The 21,705-nt window shown below is 56.2% G+C and overlaps 1 protein-coding gene across 7 annotated transcripts in view; it reads left to right on the top strand.

The window, feature by feature from the left end:
• SEPTIN9 (septin 9) overlaps positions 1-21,705 on the top strand; it is a 145,014-nt gene that overhangs the window by 101,210 nt on the left and 22,099 nt on the right. The window contains exon 1 of one of the 7 annotated variants that reach the window (XM_052807452.1): positions 4,787-4,806. The exons of 5 other annotated variants lie outside the window; for them this stretch is intronic. The gene's annotated coding sequence lies outside the window, so the exon portion shown is untranslated. Of the gene's footprint in view, positions 1-4,786; positions 4,807-15,397; positions 15,442-21,705 lie in introns of those variants that run through there. One more of the 7 variants, XM_052807451.1, reaches the window with a different exon arrangement.

The following is a 21,705-nucleotide window of genomic DNA, read 5'->3' as shown; positions in this document are numbered from 1 at the left end:
GGTGTTTCTCCAAACAGCAGATTAGGACATCCCAGCTCCGGGTCTGGCCCCCCCCCCCCTTTCCTATTTCTCTCTCCAGCAGTTAGGCAGCTTGAATCCATCCAGCCCCTCATGCAAACTCCTCCTTGAGCTACAGGATGTCCTGTGAGATTACTGAGCACTTGAATGAGGGACTTCCTTAGCTTGGCGGCGGCTGAGCAGACCCCAGAGAGCTCCCGTGCCGGGGGAAGAGCCCGTTGCCAAGTCGTAGGAGGAATTCCCACGTTCCCATTCCTTCCCGCTGGCTGCCAAACGCTCGTCCTGTCTGCGAAAGCTGATGTATTTGGTTGGATTTAACCTTTGCTCAAAGAAGTGAATAAGAGAGAACTTTTACTTTTGGTTTCTGGGTGTACATTCTCGATTCAGCGATGGTTTTGTATGCGCAACACGATTCTGTGGTGGGAAAAGCTGGAGGAGAGACAGAAAGAGACTTCGCTTGGGTGAAGTCCTTTATAGGAGGGACTGGGAGCCTGCAGAGAGATTACCCTTCCTTCCTGCTCTAATGAAACCCCCCCAGCCAGGCTTTAGGTGTCAGCCAGGCCTTACCGTTTCTGTAGAAACAAAAAGGCAGCCCCATGGGATGTGGGATTTCTCACGCCCGTGGTCGCTGCAGCTCCTGCCCAGACCCATGGACACGCACACGCTCCCGTGCTTTCCCGGCCGGCAGCAAGCATGTCTGACTCTGGCAGCGGGGAGCAATGGAGTTTCAGGGAAGGGAAATGCTCTTTTTCATTGCTGCTTTTCATGTCTATGGCAGAAGGCACTGGACACTCTTTTTATTTTCCAGTTTGTCTCCTATGGTATGAGTCCCAGTGACACCGGTGCTAGTGATTGCCACCAGTCACGTAATCGGCAGCACCCAGCACTGTCAAAGTGGTGTGTGAATCACAGCCTGGCCATCTCTGGTTAAGTAGTAAGTATGGGGATGACCTGGTTTGGGGAACCTGAGAATGACCCAGACCTCAGCTCCAAGCTCCCAAACCCAGGCAAAGGAGAAGAGAGAAAAGCAGCAGGTCCTGAGACTGCCTGAATTCATTTTCTGAGGACATCAGCCATGGCCCTCATGTGGGATGAGGAGGAAGAAACCATGCAAAGAGAAGAGAGGTCTCTGAAATCCTGTGGTGAGGTTTTTGGGCATCACATAGTTCTACAAAGCTGAAGATGGTCCAGCAAATTACCTCCTGACTTGGACCTCAGTATTTGCCAGTTGAGCCCTCCGTGCTCACAGAGCCGCAGCGAGCTGCAGAGAGACTTCGCCGCAAATGCAGCTCTGTGGCCACTCGGCACGGTGAGGTGCTCCCCCTCCTAGAGCAAACATTGAGTTGCGTCACACTGGAGATGGACAGGTCACCGGTCTCGGCTCCACTTGCCGTGAGCAGATGCGCCCCGTCACTTTGCACCCAGCAATGAGCCAGGAGAAGTTGCCCTGATGGAGGTCAGCTGTACGACAGGGCAGTGCGTGGTCTTCAAAAAGCTGGAATGACCCCGTCTCCAACGCGATAGGATTTGGTTCTAATTAAACGGACGCCCATGTAGGTGACCCCGGGGCACTCCTCCCAGCGGGCAGCCCCATAGGGGTGGGGAGAAACTGCTGATGGAGTGAGGCACTTGGTTAGGAGGGTTTGCTTTGGAGTGGGCTTGCAGTGGGACCCTGGGGAAGCAGCTTGGAGAGGTTGAACCTTGTGAGTGTTTGCTGTTCCTGTACTAGCAATTCCCTCTTGGAGCTGAAGCTCCAGGGGAGCAGCAGAGGCAGGGGCAAAACTGAAGTCTTTTTTGCTGTGAACACATGGAAATCAGAGGCTTGTGACCCACTGAAGAACAGGAATTGGAGTAATTGCCCCCAAAATGACAAGCTGTTTATTATAGGAAGTGCAGCCCATGGCATTGCAACCAGCCCAGGGGTTATGACCGGTGCCATAACCCCATGGGCTTTTTTTTTTTTTTTTTTTTGCATATCTGTGTAAATCTCTGCTCTCCCATTAGTGCCTGCCCTCAGCACTCCCTGAAAATTGCCCAAAAATTCCATCTTGGTGCAATTTAGGATACGCTCCAGCCTGCCCCAAGAACATCTGGTATCTGTGCATCGGGTGATATTAATCACAGCATGAACGCGGCCAAGTGTTAAACGGCAGAGCCCTCCCACCTCCCCCCTGCAAATGAAGGTTGTTTCAATGATCCAGCAATAAAATTAACCTAGCAGCCCGGGCAGGCGGTGATCTGGCAGGAACAACTGCTGTGTGGGTTGAAGGGATGAAGAACGCTCTTAAATGGGCCAAGAAACCATGTAGTCCTATGACTTTTTGAAATCCCTGCGGTGTTTGAAGCTATTTTCTAGTCCTCCTCATCTTCTGAATCCACGGCTGTTCCTGCTGTGTCTGCAACTACTCCCTCTCGCCTGGTATTTTGTGCTGAGGCTGTTGTTGTTTTGGGTGTAAATCCTGCTCCCTGTTTCCGGGAAGGTAAACACCCCTCCCTCGCCCTGCTTTGCTGTAGAGATATCAAAGTGCTTCGCAAAGGGGGAGAGATGTTGTTTCTGTTTTGCAGATGGAGGAACGGAGTTGCAGAGGCTGCTGAGAAATGCATGTGAATCTGCTCACTCGGAGGGTGCTTGTGTTTTTGCTCCAGGACACTTAGTGGCTTCCTTTAATGTTGGGCAATGAGCAGACAGGACTGGCACAGGGAATATTTTTATTCCCCTTTTCCTCGGGTGACCACACGTCAGACAGTGGGCAAACCCCCATCAGCACCATGCTATTCATGTTGCCCCCAAAGGAGAGCCTGGCTCAGATTTGCCCCAAGTTCCCCAGTCTGTGGCTGAGTTTAAAAAAAGAAAAAAAAAAACAAAAAACAAAAAAAGACAGAAAAAAAAATCAAAACTATGTCTCAAGTGCAGTCGGCGCCTTAACCACCGAGGCTGCTGTGCTTTCAAGGGAGGCAGCCCCAGTACTGCTGCATGGGAGGGGGGATGGGGGATAACTCTTGTGTGATGCCTTTGATGTTGAAGGCTTTTACCCGCGTTACCCGGGGAGAAACTCGAGTGCTTTTCATGTCTGGTGGTGAGGGAGGCAGAGAGCCAGGAGGGATTTGCTTTGCGAGACCTTTACGAAGGGAATTGAGCAAAACTTTTCAGAGGTTGGGGGGGACATTCGCTGGGGCGGCAGCTGAAATAGGTGCTGAAGCATCCTTGGCTCTTGCAGACGCCGAGCAGCGTGCGTTGTCCTCCTCGTAATCCTTGGCTGAGTAAGTCTCTCTGCCTGAGCTCTCCCCAGCGTCGGGGAATAAAAAGCTGTGGCAAGGGCTGTGCTGGGGTCTCCCCCGCCGTGTCAGAGGGGAGTCGTGGAGCAGGCAAGCTGGAGCACTGGCTGGGCGATGAGTGCAAGGGAGGTTGAAGGGTAGGGAGGGGAAAAATAGACCAGTGGCTTAGCAAGGGGAAAATACCAGGGGCATGATGCAGGCGTCGGCGCAGGGGCACGCTTTGTCAGGGCCTGTGCTAAGGGAGGAGGCAGAGCCGGCTGTGCTGCCTGCTCCAGTTTGCCGTGGGATGGGGATGTGCTGGGCTGTGTTTCAGCGCTGGGGCCGGAGCAGGCAGGGAGCAGGAGAAGGGAGTCACAGCGGCCGGTGCTGGGTCCTGGGGGTGAAATGGGACAGCAGCAACCCCGACGTGGTGCAGGCAATGGGGATTCCCTGGGGCGTCAGCTCCCAGCAGGCTGGGACCCTGCTGCAGGCAGGCTGCCTTCACCCAGCTCCCGCAGCCCTGCAGTGAAAAGGGACCCTGGTTGCTGATGACGCCAAGCAAGGGTGAGTGCTGCCTGTGAAAGGGTCTGTACTGAATTTGGGAGCCCTGTCCCAGCCAGGGGGGCCATGTGTCTGCGCAGGCAGTGGGAAGGGGGCTGCTGCAGCTTCATCTGCCTGGCACACGTGTGGCTGTATCAGCTTTGCTGGCTGCATTGGAGATACTCTTGCATTACTTCCCCTGGGAAACACATTTCTGTAGCATCGTGGTGAGTGTGTCTGGTGATGTAAGGGAGGGCTGGCAGCCCGTGCTCATCTCTCTCCTCGGTTTCTGCTCTGGAAGTTGGTTGTGAACTGATGGGGAAAGAACCTCCTGGTGATTGATGGCCCCTTGTCCTGATGAACACTGGGGAACACCCATGTCTTGAGCATCCTTGTGAGCGCTGCTGGGTGGTGCAGGGCACCAGACCAACGAGGTAGCAGCGGAATCCTCCTCTCCCCGGCCCTTTTCTGTAGCTCTCAGTGCCCACGTGGGAAGCGCTCCCCAAAAGCAGCTTCCTGCTCTCCCTACCTCTCACCCATCCTGCCCCAGTGCACACGCAGCAACCCCCAAACCCAAGCTGCAGCTTGTGCCCGGGGAATGTCTCCCTGCCTGGGCGGGGTGTGCTGGAGGCACCCACAGCCCTGGGGACACCCTACCCGCCCCCCAGAAAAGAGGCAGGGGGATGAGGACGCCCAGCTGCCTGCCAGGGGAGGTCTGATCCCTTCCAGGAGGGTAGATGTTCGGGCTCTTGCCCCCGGAACCCCCGGCCCCGCGATGGGGGGCTGGGGGGTGCTGGCCGCTCGCTGTGCCCAGCAGCGCCGCGGGTTGCCCACGCGTGGGACAGCCCTAGAGGAACGGGACTCGCCTCCCCCCGCCCCGCGAGCGTCTCCCCCGGCTTTTCTCTTTAATTGGCTCTTTTGAACCAGCCCCGTCCAACCCCCTCCCTCCCCCGCCTCCGGCCCCGACCCCGCGCGGGAGCTGCGGCCGCCCGGGTGAGTGCGCGGGGATGGGGGTACCCGGGGATGGGGGTGACCGGGTGGGAGGGGGGGGGCTGTCCAGGATTGGGGGGGGGGTGCAGGGCCCGACCCCGCAGGCAGCGGGGCTGCGGAGCCCTCGCAGCCCCGCGGCGGGAGGAGGAGAAGCGGCGGCGGCGGCCGGGCGGGCTGGGGCTGGGGGCGGCAGCCGGGTCACGCCGCGCTCCGGTCTCGCGTGGGTGTGTTGTGTGCGGACACCGCGCTCCCCGCCCGCAGTTTTGTTCCGTGCTGTGTCGCAGCATTGTAGCTGTGCAAACCGTCCCAGCTGGGAAGCTTGCTTTCCCCCCTCCCCCCGCTTTTTTTTTTTTTTTTTTTTTTTTTTTTTATTTTAACGGCACCTCCTCATTCTTCTCTCGCCAGTCGTGACGGCAGTTTGCACAGTGATCGTGGAAGATTGGGAACATGTATGTTTAAGTGACAGAGTGGGAACCCTCTGGACTTGCCAAGTGCACAGATTTTCTCGCGTGCCTTAGTCCGGCAGAGGCTGGGGGTGCAGGGCAGGGGCAGCCCAGGCCGTGTGCGGTGTGTGCCTACAAGAATCGCTCTTTTCCCCTTGTACCCCGATGACCCGCTCTCACTGGGCACCTTTACACCCCTCAGAGGCAGCCGGGGGCGGGGGGGGTTCTGCTCCTGCCTGTGCTGCGACCCGCTGGTCCTGCCTGCAGGCAGTCACTCAGCAGGAAGGGCTTCACGCCAGAGGATTTCAGATCAGGCTTTTTATATCCATCCCTGGTGTGACCACACTTCATTCAGGGGAGAAGCATCCGGGATGGATCTGGGCTGACGTATTCGGGGCCGAGACTATCTCTGGCTCTGTGAGGGCAGATCGGGGGGAGCAGCTGGGCTCCAATGGGGCCAATATTGCTGCACCATGCCGTGGCTTTCAGTGTACACCAAGCTGTTTATACAGGGTTTCTTGGAGATTTCATAGTTTAGGGCCAGAGGGCACTGACAGAGCGTTGTGTCTGCCTTTCCATAAATCGCAGGTCACTCCACCTCACTCCCAAACCCCTCTTTGGAGCCACAGACGTTCAGCCCTCCATGAGCTGAGCAGCCGCGTGCCCTGCACAGTGCGCTGGGCTCGCTCCCACTGCTTTCAAGGGTGAACTTGCATGAACGCATGAACCAGAGGAGCGCAGGAACATCCCACTGTAGCACCAGGCAAGTTTTGGGTTAAGTATGCCTTGTATTAAGCAAGTTGCTTAATTTTACTGAATTCCCACTGCCATGGATGGTGGGGGCAGCAGATGGAGCAGACCAGTGGTGCAGCTTTAGGGTGGGAAGAGATTTTATGCTGCTGTTAGAGATGGGCTGGCTGAGGGTCCTGGATTCCCTGGTTCTAATGACCGTTGGTTGGTTTGACTGAATTCCCCTGCAAGATAGGTGGGCCTGGGCCTGGTGATGGGAGATTTGCACGTGCAGACAACACTCCACTGAGCTTTGGTTTTGAGACGAGTGGTGGCTCAGGCACCACCCTGTAAAAAAAAAAAGCAAGAATTGCGATTACATATGAACCCCTAAGCATGATTGCCCCATCCAGGTGTGATTCCAGATTGTAGGATACAGCATCCAGGAGGAGTACAGCTGTCCAGGGTGTGTGTCCTGCTTACAGCCCTGCTGTAAGGGCATCCTGAGTGCAGAAAAGGACATGTTGGGGAAGAAAAAATATGTTTGGAGCACATGGAGGACCGCGATAGCCTTGGAAACTGTGACCCTTTCCATGCTTTTGTAGTTGCAGTCCAAGATTTTCCATGTTGAGAGCAAAATACCTGTGCAGCTCTGGGGCTCGTGGGTAGCTCGATGGTGGTATATTGAATGTGTTTGACCTCACAGCCATTAAGCACATATATCCTCGCTAGTATATGCTAGCCATAGCTCGAGGTATGCAGGTGTGGCGGGGTCTAATGGCTTGGTGGCTAATAACCCGGCAGTGGCAGTTCCTGGACGCCTCTCCATGGGGAATCTAGACTTCCTCTCTCCGAGCACAGTGGAATTTTTATAGCCTGTGGTTTTAAATGCTGTGATTTCTGTATGGCTGTGATGCTACATCCAGCCCTGTCGAAGCTACGCTGGGGCTGGGCGAAACCCGTGCTGGAGATGTTGATCCTTGGGTAATGTGTCTGAGCTTTTCTCAGGTACACTGGAAAGGCTGGGCTGGGAAAGGGAAGGACAGCTCTCCTGGGGTTACGCCTGCCGGGTGCTGTGACTTTACGTCTGAATACAACTATACTTTATTTATCTCTAAAATTTGGTAGGCACTTTGTGGAGAAGTGTACGGTAAAGCTACCTCGTTTGTTAAAAAATAACAACAAAAACTGGACTGAAAGAGTTAATCCTGCAAATACAGCTCAGTGGCATCCTAGGAGTGCCTGTCCAAAAATCCCGCAGGGAGTGGGCATGTGGCATTTCAAGGTAACAGGAGGGCATGGGGCCGGGGAGGTGGGACGGAGCTGTGGCAGAGGGGCCAGACTGGCAGACCCCATTTGCTGCAGGGGTAATGTGGGGAGGGGCACAGCACCATGGGATGTGTGCCTGGGTGTTGGCTGGGAGACGAAGGCAAAGACCGTTTGTCTGCATCCGTAGTGGGTGTGAGCACCATCTGCTTCCCAGCAGCATCCCTGGCTTTGTTCCCTGGGGTCCCCATCCTTGCGGGGAAGAGGCAGAGCTCTGCCGTTAACACCCTGATGCTTTTCGGCTCATGCTGGCTCACCCTCATCATCCTGAGACGTGGTCCCCAAAATGCTGAGCAGTGTCGGGATGCTCATGGGTCCCTCCCCGTGTGCCCTCATTGCCATCGGTGATCGCTATGGTGGGGTGCAGCCAAGCATCACCCGGTGGGAATTTGGCAGTGGTGCTTTCTCCAGTCCCTGATAAATCACATGAGAACGAACGCCAAGGTCTGGCTGCTTGCTCTGGGGGTGCTTTGGGGCCATCAGACCTTGCTAGGTTAAGAAGTCCGCATCCCCCAGTGTCCTGCTGCAGGCACGCTGCCTGGGTCCAACCGCCTCCACCCGGCTCTCCCTTCTCACAAACTTGTGGAAAACTGATTTCTCTTCCCATTTTCTGGCCCCCTCCCAAACTGGGTTAACACTTGCCGTGGATGCAAAACTTGCTGGAGGGGCCTGGTCAAGTGGAGCTGTAAAAGCCACATTTTCTTTGGAAATCGGATTAAGGCCCCTTCTTCTGCGCTGGGCGGATGTGGGTGACATGAAGTCTCTCTTTGTCCTGGACGGTATTTCTGGCCCAGCTGCAGCGGGTTAACCCTTTCTCATCCCACACAATCCTGGTGATGAATGGTCCTTTGCTAAGCAACGGGGACCTTTTCCTCGGGCAGCCATGGGTGGAAGCGGCGGCACTGCAGTCTGTGTCCTCCCCCTGCATAGCTGGGGGCTGAAGTGGCAAAGCCTTGATGCCTGGGTAGAGGACCGTGTTGGCATGTATGTGGGACAGGGACCTGCCCTAAAGCTGCTTTCTGCTGCCTTTCTTTGTCATTTTTTCTCTCTCTTTATTCCCCCAGAGAAACTGGTGGAAGGGGAGATGCACCCCAGTCCTGCACTGGGACCAGAACCCTCTCCGTGCTGGGGCAGCCCCAGGCTGCCTGGATGGCACAGAGGGGCATGGGTGGGACAGGGAGGGGACAAAAGTCACAGTGAGTGCAGAGGCCAGGCCAGCTGGCGAGAGTGGGAGAGCTGCTTGTGTGCTGCTTGGAGAGCAATTACTGTGTCAGTGGTGCCTAGCCAGGCGCTGGCACTGGGCTGGGAGCCGGAGCATCGTTTTGTCAGGAGAGCTGGAGGACTTAATTACCAGCCAGCAGCAGGGCAATTGCAGGCAGAAGGGGCCCGTATGGCTCCAGGGAAGCCCTTGGCTCCCTTGCCCAAGGTCCGAGGAGGTGGCTTGGTTTGGTACTTGGTGCTTGGCTCTAATCTGCTGTGGCTGAGCAGAAATGAAGGTGATCTCATGGCCGTGCCCTGGGGACTGGTGGCTGTCAGCATCTCATGCCACACACCCAGGGCTTGGGTCCATTTCACCTTTTTTCCTCCACTGTGCTGTATTGCTACATCACCTTGGATTCATCCACATTGCCTCAGCTTGGCTTATTTATTTATGCAAAAGCCAAATGGCAGCAGGGACCGTCCCTTTCTGGTGGCTAGGGGCACCCAGCACCGGCTGCCTGCAGCACGGATCCTGTGCTGTTATCAAGGCAGCTCCTGATAAGAACAGAACAGGGATTTCCCCGCAGGGGGTCCTGGACCATGTCAAAGTGGCACCAGGAGGAGCTCGCCAGGCCTCGTGGCAGTGGCGGGCTTGCAGACCACAGGTCTGAATTCTCCCCATGTCCCTCTGCTCCACTGAGTGTTAGGATGTGATCACCCCAAGGCTGATGGAGGGGTGCTGTCATCTCCCAGATCTGACCCCAGGAGCAGATGGGGACTGAGCGGGACTCGCTCACGGCACCAGGAGCTGCAGGGAAGCAATGCGTTTCCCTCCCTCTCCCCATCCTCCTCCTCCCCCCCATCCTCCTGACCTTTCCCCATCAAAATACAAAGCACTATTATTCGTAGAAAAGCACCTCCATCAGAGGAGACAGCTGGCACTGCAAGCAGCTTTCTGGGGATGGGTTGCTATTAATTAAGCTGCAGGAGACAGCCCGGCAGCTTGGCAGCTTGAATGGAGTTTTCCTTCTTTTCAAGGTTAGGGTGCCCTAAATTCTTTCTTTACCTCCAAAGGGAATTTATAGGTTTAAAAGGGGAAGCACACAAAGGGTGGAGAAAGGCCCTTTATGCACAGCTTGCACAGACGCGTATCCATCGCGCTGCTGGTGATGAGCATGTATGTGCAGAAGGTCTGCAGTGACCCTCAGGGCACCCCAGCACCCACTTTGCACCTTGGTTTGTACCAGGTGGATCCTGTGACCCCCAGGGATGTCACTGCCTGGGCAACATTGAAGTGTCCCCTTGCCACTGCCTGGGCATCTCCCCATCTAGAAAGGAGATGCCACTTTGGGGTGAAACAGAGTTTAAACTACTTGTGCAAGTTTGCTTGAGCTGTGGGGTGACACAGGTGGCTGAATTTGTTGCTCGATACCATTCCCCCTTGCAAAGGTGATTTATTTTCACCAAACTCATTCTCTGCCACTGCTGCTGAGTCTGCTTTGACTGTGCTGCTGGTGGTGAGAGAAACAGGCAGCAGTAGAGGAGCGCTGGACCCCTGCGAGGTGCCCTTTGGCGTGCGAGACCCACGGAGGGTCTGTCTGTCCACCCCTCTCTCCACAGGGCAGAATACGGGCTTTGGTGGAGCGTGGCACTGGGATGCTGCTGGGGTGATGTACAGAGGACTTTGCTTTACCCTTTTGAGGATAATTTGTCCTTTGCAATAGTCTGGCTGGGGGTTTATGGGGAGTAGATAGTGCCCTTGAGGAGGAGGGATGAGGGTTGCTCCTAAAGAAAAGGCAGCAGCTGAAAGAGCAAGGTGGATTTCCTTTGGCAGGGCCAAGCTGTGCCATCTGCAGAGCTGTCCTGGTGACTCTTGAGCTGCAGTGTTTCGGTGCCAAGGCAGACCGGTCCCTGCTGAGCAAAACCCGTGCTCAGAGCTGCAGCATGGGGGGAGTTGCCTGGAAGATGCTGAGTGTGCTTTGCGCTGTCCGAACTGGCACATCAGTGGCCAAACCCCTGCAAGGGTGGGGGATGTTGGGAGGAATTTTTTTTCTTGCTTTTTCCAAATATTCGTGACCCCAGAGTGGCTTCCTAGCAAAGCCCATTCCCTTCTGGAAAATGATGGATTGCTCCAGCATGGCAAGGAGCCTCCTGCGTTGCCTGCTCAAGTGAGCAGACACCGCAGATCCTCTGCAGAAGAAATGTGCCGGAGGAAGGGAGGCTGCTGCAGGGGCACTGCTGGGATGTGACACTGGGAAGCCAGGCACGGCCTCCCTGGGGAGCGGGGTGACTCGCGCCAAGGACACGATGCCAGCTGTGCACGCTGGCTGGTGGCAGTGTGTGAAATAATTCCTTCCCTCCTTCCTTCCTTCCTTGCTTCCTTCCTTCCTTCCTTCCCTCCCTCCCTCCCTCCTGGAAAATGGGAGCAGGCTGGAGGTGTCTGGCTGGAGGAGCCCCTGGTTTTTGGTGTGGTGGGAGCAGGATCGGTCCTGATGCCATGTGTAACATGGGTTCAACAAAACGGCCACGGTCCAATGATGCTGGCAGGCTCTGCTGCCTGCTCCCGGCCAAGGCATGGGGGGGTTGATGGTGGTTGCTCCCTGTGCTGACTCAGGACGTCCCTGCTCTGCGTGATGGAGCCTGCGGGGCCCCGAGGTGCTCCCGGCAGTGCCTGCACCCTGTGGTACCTGCTGCTCCACTGCTGTCTCTGTCTAGGGAGATTTAAGCCACCAAATAACTCCTTTTATGGAGGAACCACTGTGATACTTGCAGAGATGTCTCTGACATGGGCTGCTCAGAGAAGCTACTCAGTGCCAAAATCCAGTAGCTTGAAAGAAAAAAACCAACATCATCTATAGACTTGGGAGTCCAGTACAGCCAGAAGGGAGGAAATATCGTCGTTCTGTAGCTCTTACCATTACAGACCTTCTGGAGAGTTACCCTGCACGTTCAGAAGGGACCACTGTGGCTACTTGCCAGAGCCCTTCCTGGGTGGTAACACCTGCAGACCTGCAGCCAGGCTCTTAGAAGAGTGTTGGGGTTGGTTTTAGATGTTCCCGGTAATGGGGGATCCTTTCTGCTCCTGCTAGAAGTAATGGTGTCTCTTTCAGTGTTTAAAAAATTAAATCTTGGTCTTGTGGTCTGCAAGCCCACGTCCCTTTCTCGGTCATACTGCCTTCCAACTGAGATTGCTGGTGCTTTACCAAGGTCTCTGGATGTGCTTTTCATTCTGCTATTGATCCGAGATTATAAATACAGCTGGCAGGATTTCCAGCTATCCGTTGAAGTCATTGGGGACTTGCAGGTGGTCAGCACTGCTGCACTATTAAAACAGTAAAAATTATTTACTAAGCCCTAATGGTGCACTTTTAACTGGGGATTGGTGCAGTGCAGTACAAATTGGAAATGTCCCTTCAGCATTCCTGCGAGAGAAGATGTCCTGCTCATGCTCCGTGTGCTCAAGGGATTTGATGTTGTCTTAGAGTTGGCAGCTTGGGGTGAAACATGTTTGTTGGCAGCCCTGCAGGTCTCCCCCGCAGGCTGATTAGTCCTGGTGAAGCTGTCTTCGTTTGCAGATCTTGGTTATTCCTCAAAGCTGGGGATCTGTGGTTGGAGTTGGAGTACACGCTGGCCAAGGGCAGAGCATTGCCCGGTGTAGGGGAGAGCTGCGGTGCTGCTGGGGTGGAGCAGGGCTGGCGTGGCCAGGGAACAGCCCTGCCGTCTGGCAGTTTTCTGGTGCAAGGTAAAGGACAGTGGCTGGGATTTTCCCCAAAACTCAGGTACTATGGAAGCCACCGCTGGTGATCTGCTCCTTCTGCTGCCTCTCAACCTTTCCTGAGCTTCAGTGCTGGACCACCTGTGGACCACTGTCTCCACTGAGCCCTACCAGCCCTGTGCTAACACGGGGACTCATCCTCACTGCCCTGTGCAGTGTGACCATGACATGGGGATCTGCTTTCACCTGCAAAGAAGTCAGATAAAGTAGTACAGAAGGGACTGCATAAGGCAGGCAGGAGCCTTCCTTATTATTTTGGATTAGTTGCAAGACTGAGAACTGGATCTGTAGTTAGTTCAAATCCCTTGGTGCTACTTAGAACAGCAAGAGGGCCTCGCTAGAATTGCTCCCCTTATTATTTTTTGAAAGAGAGGAAAAATGACTTTGTGGTTTTAAAACTGTGAATAGAGGATTTGGATCCAGTTCTTGGCTCTGCTGTAAGTTTTCTGCGTAACCCTGGGCGAGTCACTTAATCCTTCTCCTGTTCATCTGCACCGTAGGGGTAAGGCTGCTTCCTTCCTCCGCCGGTCGGTCCTGCTTGTGAGCAGTGGGAGAACAAGTACGGCAGGGCCCTGCTCTCCTTGCAAGAATAGAGAGATGCTCCTGTAGTAACAAATCTCAAAGGTGGCTATTTGTCACTCTGTGAGTGCCTCCTCTGTGCAAACAGCCCCAAAGCCACCCAAGAGCCTTCATGAGAACAAGCATGGTTACCAAAGCCTGGTGTACTTACTTGCTTTAAGGCCAAGGATGCCACTTTATTGTCCTTCTGAGCTGCTCGCTCCCCCACTTCGGGTCGTTTCTGGGAAGGATGAGATAAGAGTTGAAACAAAATATTTTCTACAAATTAATCTGAAAAACAACTTGTACACAGTATGAGCTCCCATCCTGCTCCATTGTAGAGCTTCAATGACCAAGGGGGGAACTTTTATATAAGGTTTTTTTTTTTCCCCTCCTCAGAGGCAAGACTAAAACATGTCCATGGTTTCAATGTGAAAAAATAACACTGCGGTGTGAGGCATTGTTCATGTGGCTGAGCACCCCGTGTTCACCCCTCTGCTGCTGGTTTTGGTTTGGGCAAGCGAACCCTGTACTAGATGCTTAACACCTGCACAACGTTACAGATGTGGTTAATTTAACGGCAGGGACATGAAGAGTGGATCACATCTGCAAAGCCTATGCGCACCTGAGATCCCTCCCTTATTCCCTGTGCAAGCACAGCACCTGAGCGAGCACAGCAGAGCTTTGTAGAGCCAGGCTGAGCTGCTTTCCAGCTCTGCTCCTGCCTTTTTCCAGCTAAAGCAAGGCTGGAGTGACTTGCAAACAGACCCAGCTGCTACTTGGGCAAGCCCAGTTTGGCATCTAGCGTTGGATTTTCCTGGAGATTAGGGAGATTAAAACACTAATGCCCATTGATAGGGGTTAAAGCTTTATTAAGTCATAAAAAGTGGTGTAATCCAGCAGAAAGCTATGCGCAGCTGCAGCGTAAGCAGATTGAGGCTGGGTTTCCTGCCTGGGTGCTGGGCTGGAGGTTTCTCAGAAATTGACATTTGTGGCACTTGCTGAAGTGGGGGGCCGCAAGTCTCGCCCCCCTGAGCACCCATCGTTTCCAGGGCAGCCCACACTAGCCTTGCTGGGCATTGTGGGGAGAGGATGCTGCGAGCCCAGTGCATGGCAGCTGCACTGGGTGGAGGAAGAGCCACCGCTGCTGGTGTTCTGGAGGGGGAGAAGGAAGGTGACAGTCACGCGAAAGCCACGGGTGGCGAGGCAGGGCGGGCTGCGGTGTGGCTGGCACGGGTGGCAGGGTTTGCCTCTGGAGCAGGAGTTTGACAGCGGTTGGTGATGCTGATAACAAGTCAAAAAGGATGGACAAGTACTAGCCCTTGGCTTGTGGGCTGTGCATGGGAAATGGAGTCCTTTGGGTATTGGGGACTGCAAATGTGCGAATCTGTCTTAACCCTTTCGTTGCCTGCAGGCCTTTCTCTGGGAATGCAGATCTTCTGAGAACTGCAGGGAGCTGGGGGAAAAAATACCCCGAGATCATAGGATAGGTCAAAGCACTATGTCAGAACCAGGGGGCCAAAAGAGGCAGGTTGGCTTTGCAGCATGGCCGTGAAGGGAGAGCGAGCCCCTTCTGCTCCTGGCCCTGCAGCCTGGGCGGTGCAGGCGTTGCTGGGCTCTCTGCGCCTGCTGCCCAGGGCCGTCACTGAACAGCACCGAGGGGGCTTTGACCCACACCAGGACCGGCCGGCACTTCGCGCTGGTGGTGCAGCCCACCTGCCCGGCCCCGTGCGCATCGCTGCTTCCCTGCTGCGGCTGGGGCTCTTCTTTCTGCTGGTGCGAGAGACGTGGTGGTGAAGTGCTGGTAATCAAGATATAAGGCAGGAAGGGCTTGTGGAGACAGATAATATCTTTATTCAGCTTAACTGACATGATTTTAAAAAGCAGCCAGGTCGGTGGGTGTAGGCTGCTGTCTTGTCCCCAGCGGATGTGAGATGTGGCCCAGGGCTCTTCAAACAGCTGCAGAGCAAAGCGAGCCCACGGTCAGCGGCATTAACACCCACCGGAGGTGGGTTTCGGTCTCTGCTGGGAGAATTTCAGGATGCTTGGAAGCAAAAGGCAAGTTTCAGCGCTGGCGAGTGCCAAAAGGGCTGTGCTGGGGTCAGGGACGTGTCCCTGTCCCTTCGTCCCTGGAGCAGCAGGATGGACCGCGGGTCTGCTCGGCGTGGGACTGCCGAGTTTGTGCCAGCCTCGCTCTTTCCCCGTGGAAGTCCCCAGCACCGACCCCCCCGCACCTCCTGCGTGGGCCAGGGAGTGACCGCGGGTGGAGGGACGGCGTGGGACGTGCTGCTGCACATCGCCCCCAAAGCCTTCCCGCTCTTAACCTCTACGAGCCGCGCCCCCCCCCCCCCCGGCCCCGTTCCTCCGGCCCGGGGCAGGCTCGTAGCTGTTGGGGGATGGAAACCGCCCCGGGGCGAACCAAGCTTCCCGGGAAGAGGCTCCATCCCCCCGGGCCGGGCTGGAGGGGGAGGAGGGCAGTGGGGGAGGAGGAGGCAGGGTGATGGGGGAGGAGGAGGAGGAGGAGGAAGGGCGATGGGGGAGGAGGCGGAGGGCAGCGCGGGAGGAGGCGGGAGCCGCCGGCTGCTGGAGCCGCCGCCGCCGCCGCGGGTGAGTCGCCGGTGCCCGGGGGCGGGGGCTCCGCGGAGGCGGGGGGCAGCGGAGGGGGGTGGGCTGATGGGGGGGGGAAGTGCTTTTTTGGGGGTGAATTAGTCTGGGGCAGGATCTGAGAATGCGGGGGGGGGGGGGTGGGACGCCGGTTCCCACGGAGGGCCCCGGGCACGGGCACCCGAGCGCGGTGGGGGGGTGCTGGGGCAGGGGTACCCGGGTGCGACCGGGGCGGGGGGGGGGGCTCGTCCCGCAGGCCCCGGCCGGCCCTTCTCGCCCCTGCGCCCCACAAGAGGGGCCGTTGTTCGGCGGCCGCCTGGCCGCGATGCCGGCATTGTCCGGGGATGAATAGCGGCTGTGTCCGGGGGGGCACCTCCTGCGGGGTCCCGGCGGCCCCGCCCGCGCTGCGCCTGCCGCCCCCCATAAACGGGGTCTCGGGGCGTCTGGGACGCAGTTGGCCTTCGTAAAAAAAACAACAAAAAAGAACACCCCCCCCACTCAAAAAAACAAAACAAAACCGAACGAAAAATATCCAAACAAAAAAAATTTAAAAAAACTAAACTAAAAACCCCCTGGATATAAATCTCTCCTTGAGTACTGGTAACTCGCCGTACCTCGGGGTGCTGGCAGCCCTGGCACTGCTGGCTTACTTTTATTTTTTTGCTGTCGCTGCAGAAGTCAGTAACTCCGTCAGGCGTGGGAGGTCAGCCCTGGGCTTGAAGCACGGCGGCTCTGGGCACACGCAGCCCTGCCAGGTGCCTGTGCCGAGGTGCCCGTGCGGGGCCTGCGGCGGGACGCATTCCTCCTGCAACGCTTTTTGGGCAAGCTGAGTTTGCGGAGCGCTGCCTGCCTCTTTGTTTTCAAAGCAGAGAGCTCTGCAGAGAAGCGGTGACAGGGGCGAGAGGTGCTTTCTCTTGCCCAGGGGCTGGGAAGGGTCTCTACGTCCCTCCTGCACTGAACAGCTTCGCTCAGGGTGGACAGGGGCTTAGGAGCGGGTCCCCTCCCCAGACCCACCAGGGAATCAGCTTTGTGGAGGGCCTCGGACCCCCCTGGGCACGGGCACCCCGAGCATGGCTGCGGGGACAAAGGGCTGCGCTGGCCGCTGGCGTTTTGCTGCATGGGGCTGGTTGATGGAGTAACTTTTGCTGGCATGGGTGTGCAGGAGAGTTGCCCTGTGACACAGTTGTCCCCAGCGAGACAGGGCTGGTCTCGGGGTCAGCTCTCGCTCCACCTCTGGGGGAAGCTGCTTATGGAGGGAGACCATTGGATCTGCGTGGCCAGAGACCTCCGCATGCCCGAGGCTCGGGGCTCGGTTTGCAAGACCGGAGCAGGCAAGACTTGGGGTTGTTTATGATAATCTCCTTCCTTTTAAACTTCTCTGGGCGAACAGAAGGAGAACAGCGTAACAGCTTCTTGCAGGTCTCTGTAAGTGGTTTAGAGCTGCTGCCTCACGTGGTTGGAGAAATGAGGATGTATGACTGCCGGCTGCGCCGCAAGGGCTGGCACGTGTCTGAGCCGGGGAAGGGCGGTGGTCGGCCTCACGCCGTACCTGGGGTACGCTGAGGTGCCACAGGGGCTTGCGCCTGAACTCGCAGGCAGCAGTTTGCGAGCGCTCGAGGTTGCGTCCAGGCAGAGGTGACACCGTGGTTTGACCTCTGGGACGAGCTCGCTGCATCCCAGCCCGGAAACGCCCGTGACCAGACCCTGCGGTAGCCGGAGGGTTAAGCTGGGAAGGGAAGCCGTGACAGGGAGGCCTGGAGCATCCATCTCTTGTAAATGAAAGAGCCAGCGACCACCGTGAGCTGTGGACGAGCGAGCTGTGGATGAGCTGCGGAGGGGTGAGCCGCAGAGGACCGTTTCCGGAGCAGGGAGGGGGAAGCGCGCAGTGAGCGGAAGCGCACGTGGTGAGTGGGGATGGCTCGACCTGCACAGCTGCGCGTGGTGCGTGCCCGTGGTGCGTGCCTGTGGTTCGGCATTGTGGCCCTGCCTGGTCGCCTACTGAGGTGCTCGCTCTAGAGCAGGAATCGCTGCCTCCTTTTTCGATCTCTGAAAATGGATCCAGCTCCCCGTGTGAGTAAAAGGCTTCAAGCCTGGAGCATCTTGTGTGCTCAGGAGGCACCTGGGCACCTCTCTGACAGCTCTTGGGTGGATTCGGTCTAACAAAGTGTAGTTAAGCATCCTCTGCTATTTCTAGGTTGTGTTTGTTGGCACCCAGGTGGAAATGCAAGCCGAGAAGGAAATGTAACCGGTTGGTAGGTGGGCCTGGGCTGCCTGCCAGCCTGAAACCATAGCCTGGTGCCCAGGGAAGCAAGGGACAGGCTCCAGCTCAGGCCTGGCTGTGCCAGCCGGGCGCAGATGATTGCAATTGAATAATAGAAATGTCCCTTAGTTACAGTTTTGTGCTGCAGGGTCTGTGGCAGTGGCTCTGCGCGCCAGGCTGAGCCCTCCTCTGGGGTGCTGGCTGCCCCCCAGTCTTGGACCGAGCCATCCCTTGCATTCCCTGGTACCCACACATCCCTGTGGGACCAGCACGGACCCGCTGCATTCGGCATCGGGGGATCCCGTGATGGCTCTGACTGGGCAGCTGAAGAAAGCGGTGCCTGGGCCATGCTGGGTTTGCATCCAGCCCCGGCTTTGCCGCCTCCCTCCCAACTCCTCCTGTCCCCTCGGAAGGGAAAGCTGTGGCTTTGCCACCTCTTCCGCCGGTTGGATCTGTTTCCATAGCTTGTGGTCACCGGCTTGGTGTGCAAAGGGGAGAGGCCCTGGAGGCTGCACGTGCTGCAGTCCCATCCCGCTGGCTGGCTGTAGTTAACCAGGAACTATAAATTCACTCTTTGGTTCTAAAACCATCTCCGTTACACCCTACAGGCACAATTTTGTAAGACCGCTGCTCCCAAAAATTGAAAGGTTAGTTGGTCCTCACTGCTCCTTCAAAAACATCTGTGGATGCTCAGCTGCCTGGGAAGCAGTTGTGTTTTCACGCCCTGATATACCGCTGTTCGCTGCTGTGAATCTTCTCTCTGTGTTTGCGTGAATCCATCCAACAAATCTGGAAGCCCACGGTGTTTCCAGTCTCTGCTGTGTGGAGGGAAGGGGAGTTATCCCCACCGCAGCATCCTGGTCTTCTGTGTGCTTGTAGCTCTGCAGAACTGGCTGCAGAATTGCCAAAAGGTGGCAAATGCTTGGTGCTTCCTGCATCTGAGGGATGTTTCTTTGATTTACCCAGCAAGCTTTAGTATTTCTCCACTGATTCTGTGTGCATCCGTATCATGTGTGAATGGTTTGATCTGGCGGCGGGTGGCAGTGAGGATGCGGCAGATGGTGGTGGCAGAGGTGCAGCCTCCTGGCCTCTCGCCGGCGGCTCTGTGCAGCCACTAAGCACCAGCCAGGTCCATGACCAGTCCTGCTCCAGGATCAGCTCTGTCCTCCTGGATCACCAGCATCCCACTCCCTGTGCATCGCTGGAGCAGAGCATAGAGCTGCTGGGTCTAGCCGAGAGCTGGAGTATGTGAGACATTCCCGGTTCAGCCTCTGCAAGGGTTATTTAACCTTTGTGTATCTGCAGTGGAAGCACCAGTGTCCCACAGATCCCTCTCCCAAATTCTCGATGAGGACTGCCGGCCCTGGGGTTTGGGGTTTCGGGCAAGCCCACAGCCTGCGTTTACATCCCCTGCCTGCACCCGACCCGGGTTGTTGCAGCCGTGTGGCATCAGTGCAGCATTTCTAAGCCCTCGGTTTGCTGGCAGCCCCTCGCCAGCAGCGTTTCGCAAAGCCCATCCCAGGACCGCCCGCACACGGCGTCCAGCTGGCTGGAGGAGCGGGGGGCTCCCCAGGAGGTTCCCTGGGGCTCCCCTCCCTGTGGGGTGCCTTTCATCTGCTGTTTCGCAGATGTTGAGTTTGGCTGATGTCTGACGTGCATCAATTACAGCACAACAGCCCGGAGTCTTTGGCAAAATCAACTTTGGAGCAGCTGTCCTGAGTCAGCCTGGCGCCCGGGCTGGAGCTGTGGGTCTGTTCCCGCTCGGTCTCGACATCTCCCGTGCCCATGTGGAGAGGGTTTTCCTGGCAGAGGAGGTCTAAATATGGCACAAGCACGTGTTCCCACGTGCATCATGTTTACTCAGGAACACGCAAGCTGGAGGGAGCTGCAGGCTCTGGGCTCTCTGCCCCCATCAGCAAAGCGAGCAGCCCGCACGCTTCCCCAGCCTCTGTCCCCGTGGGAGGGACAAGCAGCCGTGTTACGGTGGCACTGGTGAAGCAATGGTGCATAAGGTCTGATCCTGCTCTTCTCACCAGGGACTCAGTGGCAATCAGGAATTTCTGACCGTATTGGGTGTTTATTAATCCATCCCTCCTTGCAGTGCTCTGGAAGGGTTGGCTCAGCGATGCTGGCACCGAGAGCGCCGCAGGTTTGGCGCTGTCCCCACAGAGAGCACGACGTGTCAAACAAGTACAGGATCTGCCCATGGCGTGTCCCAGGCTTCTGCTCTAATTTATTTCTAGGATCTTTCTATTTTAGACAAGCGCCTGCCAGGAGTGCACCCTGCCACCCAGCACAGCATCCCCATGTGCTTGTGCCGTGGAGTGGTCCTGCGGCTTGGACCCATCCTGCCTCTGCTGGCACAAACCCCTTGGAGCCAAGTGGGATGCTGGGATGCTAAGAAAAGACCAGCTCAGTGCTGGGAAGCTAAATAAAAGTGAGGGTCTGTGTTGCAGCCTTTCCCTTGGGGGTCTGCTGGTGCTGCTGGGGCATTTGTGTCTTTGCATCCCTGCTGTCCTGCAGCCACTCTTAGTTGCAATGTATTGATTTTTATTTTATTTTTTTCCCAAACAGGAGCCAGGTGTTAGAAGAAAATGTCCTTTAAATAATTTTTTCCCCAAAGGCCAGCTGAAGCAGCATGGGCTGCTCGAGCGCATCCCCGGTGGCAGGGCGCCTGCGTGCTCCGTGGTGAGAAACTGCTGCCTGCCATTGCCCCGTGCTTCCTGTGGCTTTTGTCTTGCTGGGGGCTGGGGAGTCCCGAGCCCTCCTCGCACTGAAAGCAACATGGCGAGGCATCATGTAGCATCTGTTCCCCATGCTGGGGACAGGTTTGCCTGCACGTCCCCCTGCCCAGGGAGGGGGTCAGCCCCTTCTGCACGCTGCCGGCTGCTCGTTAGCAGAGCTCGATAGATGATCAGCAGCCAGGACGTCCTGGAGATGCTCCTGGCCTTTATTGCAAGTGGAGGGTGGCTTTCTGCTCAATTTGTTTAATTTCTTGATTTCTCTGTGCATGCTGCTGGACCTTATCTGCACCAATTTCCCAGGCTGCCATCCCATCCCGCGGGGCCAGCGTGCTTTGGGCTCTGTCCCGTGCGTGCAAGCGGTGCCTGCAGGAGTTAAAGCTGTTGCATAACCCAGCGCTGCTGCTGGTGGCAGCATATTTTCCGTGTGATTTAGTCTTTTTTTTTTTTTTTTTTTTCTACTGGTATGTAGGGATTTTTTTCCACTTTTGGCCTTGCCATTTTGGAACGGGGCTAATTTGGGATCTGCAGCGAGACCTCAGACACGCCGGGCCGGTTGGCTTTGCAAGGAGCAGCGCGGCAGCGCGTTGCCAGCTGCGCAAGAGCCTGAATCCGCGTGCACCCAGTGCAAAGCTGGGGAGGAGCATGTTGCTTCCACGTGTGTCAGCTATGGCACGTTTGCTCTCTAGCAGCTCTGTGAGTAACACTGGTCTGCACAGCCATATTATTTTTATATTTTTTTTCTGCTTGGCCTGCATTTGAGCACGTGGAAGCACGCTGTGCTTGCAGGAAACGAGCACTTCTGCCTTGCAGACCCCGGCAGGCTCTGGCTTGACACTGCTCCTGAGGCTCCTGCCTGTCACCAGAGGACAAGGGATGATGGACTTGTGTTTGGAGAAACCTCTTTGGACCAGCCACGCTTCTACAGACAAATCCCTTGGGAGGGAGGGAGGGAGAGAAAACCAGGCAGCACCTCATCAAAGGCCAGAAATAACAGTAGGGTGAGGAGATGAGCTGAGAGCCATATTCCTGTTTGAAGGAATGAGAATGAGGACTTCGCAATAAGTCCTTTGCAAATAATATTGTTTTTATTAATAACAATAATATAATAAATAATAAAAAATAATAAATAAGCGTTGCAAAAAGCATAACAAAAATAAAATGCTTGCTTAGGCTGGTGGTTGCAGGGACCCAGGCATCGATCAGCAGCAGCTTGGGCTGGGGAGGGCTCTCAGAAGTGTGTTTTCCTAAAACCTGCCTCTCTGT

The sequence above is a fragment of the Harpia harpyja genome, chromosome 14 (assembly GCF_026419915.1).
Source record: "Harpia harpyja isolate bHarHar1 chromosome 14, bHarHar1 primary haplotype, whole genome shotgun sequence".
Classification (NCBI taxonomy): domain Eukaryota; kingdom Metazoa; phylum Chordata; class Aves; order Accipitriformes; family Accipitridae; genus Harpia; species Harpia harpyja.
The sequence above is the reverse complement of the archived record's forward strand: the minus strand, read 5'-3'. Positions and strand labels throughout refer to the sequence as shown.